At 33.8% G+C, this 4422-nt stretch overlaps 1 pseudogene; it reads right to left on the reverse strand.

Moving 5' to 3' along the window:
* Positions 1 to 1346: 1346 nt before the first annotated feature.
* On the reverse strand, positions 1347 to 1848 carry LOC105295804 (annotated as a pseudogene).
* Positions 1849 to 4422: the final 2574 nt, after the last annotated feature.

A 4422-nucleotide genomic window follows, 5' to 3' on the forward strand; every position in this document is an offset into this window, starting at 1 on the left:
CTGTAGTATAAATTAAGTCACTTAAATCAGTTATAGTCATTACTTGGCAGAGAAAAGCAACTAAGCTGTGTAGGTCCAAAGCTGGCAATGACTTAACTATTATAGAGCAACCACAAACTATGATGTTTCATATAACTGATCACAACAGATCAACATGACCCTTCATATGAGAGCCTATACTTAAAAAATGTATGGCAAAACTTTCTAGTGAACTCTGCCATTTTAACTTATGTCTCTTGACATTTAGATTCTTTTTGCTAAATTTATCAGCAAGGTTCCTCTTCAGTGGAGCATTATGGAGTATTTTAATTTTAACCACGTGTTGATTCTTCTAATTTTATACTAAATAGTCATAATTTATCAAATTTATAGAATTCTAGATGCTAATGTTTGGGGTCTATTTGTTTTATAGTTGGATTCTTTTCCTCCTTCTGAATGGGGCGTCTTATAAAATCTCAGTTAATATGTTATGACACTGTCAAAGGACACTGTATGTGCAGTAGCTTTGCATGGTTTTGACTTAATTGAGAGGAAGATGAGTGTGGGTGTCCATTTCTTTAAAGTCCTCAGCTCTTTCGCTATCCATCTTAGTCCAGGTGTGGTTACTCAGGACACAGCATTAATGATAGCTGTCAAAATAATAGCTTGTGGGTTAGAGGTAAAGAAAAAACATGTAAAAGACTTCAGGGTGAACTGATGATAAAGTAACTAATTTAGTCATTTAAATGCTAGACTAGCATGGCCTTGGTGGAATCAGGGGTTAGTGCAAGCAAGAATAAATGGGGACATCTCCAAGTAGTTTACTCTTGTTAAAAGAAAAAAATATATATATGATAATAGCATTTCCAAACAAGGACACGAGAGGCAGTTTTCCTGATTATAGTGCTGACCTAGTAGAGTACAGAGTGGTCTTGCTATTGGTATGAAAGCTTTTACTTTCAAGTGATATTAACCCTTCCTGGTACTGTATGTCTTAATTAAGATAATTCCTGGAAGTTCTGCCAATGTCAGCAGTTTTATGTTTCCACTGGTGTTTATAAGCCATTTGTGAAAGATATGTGCTAGGGACCTGGCACAGGGTCCAAAGTGAGTTACTCTATCCAAGGAACATTTTTTTGATAAATTGAAAGAAAAAGCACCCAATATTCTGTTTTATTAGGTTATTTAATATCACACTACACAAAATGGAGAAAGAGATAGAGGGAGGGAGAGAGAGAGTAGTGTCGATCTCGTAGAATCTTGTGAAATAGCAAAAACCATGCCACATAATCCATACAAAAAATACATTATTTTAATTAATTAATTAATTTTTTACAGTGAAAAAATTTTGTATTTAGAATTAGCCAATTGGACTCAGTTTAGATGATCCCAATTTTGTTGGCAGCATCCAAAGCATCATAGTGGGGAGCCGGCTGAACATATGCCTTCTTCCCTCCATCAGGCCTGATCAGGGTGTTGACTTTGGCCATGTCAAGGTCATAGAGCTTCTTCACAGCCTTTTTGATCTGGTGCTTATTGGCCTTAACATCTACAATGAACACATATGTATTGTTATCTTCTATCTTCTTCATGGCTGACTCAGCAATAAGGGGGAACTTGACCATAGCATAGTGGTTAAGCTTCTTTCTCTGTGGGATGCTCCTCTGAGGACATTTGGGTTGCCTTCAGAGCCACAGTGTCTTGAGCCACCGGAAGGTGGGTGACGTGCATATCGTCTCTTTTTTTGTGGCTGCGGACGCCTTTCGGCACTACTTTCTTTGCCTTCAAAGGCTGTACTTTGGTTTCGACTTTATGAGAGGCGGGGTCTTCCTTCTTCGCTTTAGGCACCCTCTTCGTGAAAAGGGCCATTATATTATTTTAAACATAAAATTAAATTTACAGCCTTGTAGCTCAATTGTTGAGTATAATTAAATATAATACATTCTTATTTATAGTGTATAAAAGGACTAGAACAATTGCTTGTAGTAATTATATAATGGTAGAATCCTTGAAATCTCACTTTAATATTTGAAAAACATTCAGTTGGTGTAATTTTTAAATGAATTTCTTTCTTTTTTTCTTTTTTTCTTTTTTTTTTTTTTTCCACCACTGCACACCTCCAGGAAAGAACCTTTGAAATTCTCCAGAGAATAACCATAGTTAATTTATGGTCACTTGAAGAATTGCTTTTCAAAGGAGACCTGAGATGTATAATCTCATTTCAAAGTGTGTTTGCTTGATTTCTCTAGGTAGAAATGTGAAATGTAGCCTCTCAGAGAGAACTCAAGTTTCACTTAAATAGTTGGCACATCAAGAATCAACCAAAAAGGAGCTTGAATATTACTGGACAAATCTGAGTTTCTGAGTATTCTAGGTTGGGTAGCTAGGTATCAGCAGCTCCATGGAAAATGGCGAAAGTCCTCGTGTTACCTGATTCTGGTTAGAAAGTTAGAGAGACAAAATTATCTTATTATCTTATACAGATTACTTGTTATAGTTATACTATTTTTGGTTAAAGCATATTTTCAAATATTTATTTAGTTTATGAGTTATTTACAAATTTTACACACTAAATATATCAGCAAATCTTTCTTTACTGTCCATGTTATGAGATTATGAGATAATGAAAAAAATATACTGATTATTCTTTTAGTTGTTTTATATGAACAAAATACCTACTATAAAACAAGGTATTTTTCAACTTCATAAAATAATGTTTTCCCTTTGGTAATTGTTTCAGTGGGGTGGTTAGTCTCTATCATTGCCTAATAAGTCTTCCTTTAAGAAATTTTTTAGGAGTTTATTTACTACTACTGACTCTAGGAAATGTTGTTAATGATATCAGAACCATTGGAGAATTGCATTGGTGCTTAGTTGTATAATGTTCCCCAAAGCCAGCAATGATTGCAGATTTTGGTAATTGAGACATAGTGATGAAAACTTTTCCTTTAGTGTAAACATCCTCACTTTAAAAAGAAAACAAGCAAATAAATTATAACTAGTAAAATAATAGTTTCTTTATAGTTCTTAATAGTATGTTTGCCTATATTCTAGAAAAATCTTGATAGTGTAGACATTTTACATTACATAGTTTGGAAAAACATCAATAGCAGATTTATTTATTTTGAAATACAAATAAAATGACAAGTTTAGCTATTAAAACACACTCAGCCACAACTTCTGAAGATCAGTGTTAACACTTATTTCTACCCTTTTTTTCACTTCTTATTGAAGTGTGGAGTATTACGGCATCTTACAGCATCAGAATTCAAAAGAGAAAAACAAAAACCTACATTTTTCGTAGTAGAGGTGAGAGGAAGAACTTAAGCAGATATGATTATCATTACCACTTTAAAAGTGAATACCATAAAAGTGTATGAAGTGCAAAAACAATTCCAGGTATCTCCAAAGATGATAATCTAAATTAATTTAGGACCTCAGTGGGCTATTTGAACAATAACAAAACTAAAATCTTATTTCCGTTTTGTAAGACATAGGACAATCACAAGTACAAGAGTATTTCATTGGAATGTAACAATCGAAGGTGGATGACATTTTAGTGGAATGGGGTGGAATGTAAGAGAGGGTCAAATGTAAGAACAAGGGAGTAGAAAATGACTAAGTAGCATTAAGAAATTGTATCTAGTAATGAATTTGTAGTTAATAGTAAAAGTCTTTTTTCTCTTCTTCAATTACTTATTCTTCTATTCATTTATTCAGTAAGATGTTACAGAAATTATTTCGAACTATTATATATTTGGAGTAAATTACTTTATGTTTATAATTAACAGAATATCGAATGCTTCTAAAATCTTTATCAAGATGGAAACGAAAGAATAAAGATTATAGCAATCAAATATATGGATAATAGTTTAAAGTTAAAAATGTATTAAATATATAATCTTGAGCACGTAATAACTTCTCTGGATCTAAGGTTTCTTCCCTGGTAAAATGAAGTAGAAACAACAGAACTTTACTATTCTTTTCAGCTGCATTTGTCAGCTATGAGATGAGCTAGGCTTGCTGGCAGGCTGACGCCCTTTCTAATTCTTCCTAACTCTCCATTTTGCTGGCCAGATTATATATCAACACGTGTACTGCCATGAAAATGTAAAGATAGCTACAATCTCAAACCTAGAATAATCTCCAGAAATCTTAATGGAAACTATACCTTGAGCTAAGTCTTTCTCTTCCAGGACGTAGTTTCACAGACTGATAAACTTTGACTTATCCTGACTCTCTGAAGGGACTTGAAGTCTCAAATCAGATTTTTTTTCCATCCAGAGAGTGGCCGAGTGACATTGTGGGTCTCTGTTTAAATGTGTGAGTGTGACAAGAGAGAAGAAACCTTCTTTTCTGGCTTCATTTTCAAGAATGACATAGAATCATGACTAAATGACCCTGGGCACTAGGACACACTCTGATTAAGGGAAGTTGGAAAAA

Source organism: Pteropus vampyrus, unplaced genomic scaffold (assembly GCF_000151845.1).
Source record: "Pteropus vampyrus isolate Shadow unplaced genomic scaffold, Pvam_2.0 Scaffold113, whole genome shotgun sequence".
Taxonomy (NCBI): Eukaryota; Metazoa; Chordata; class Mammalia; order Chiroptera; family Pteropodidae; genus Pteropus; species Pteropus vampyrus.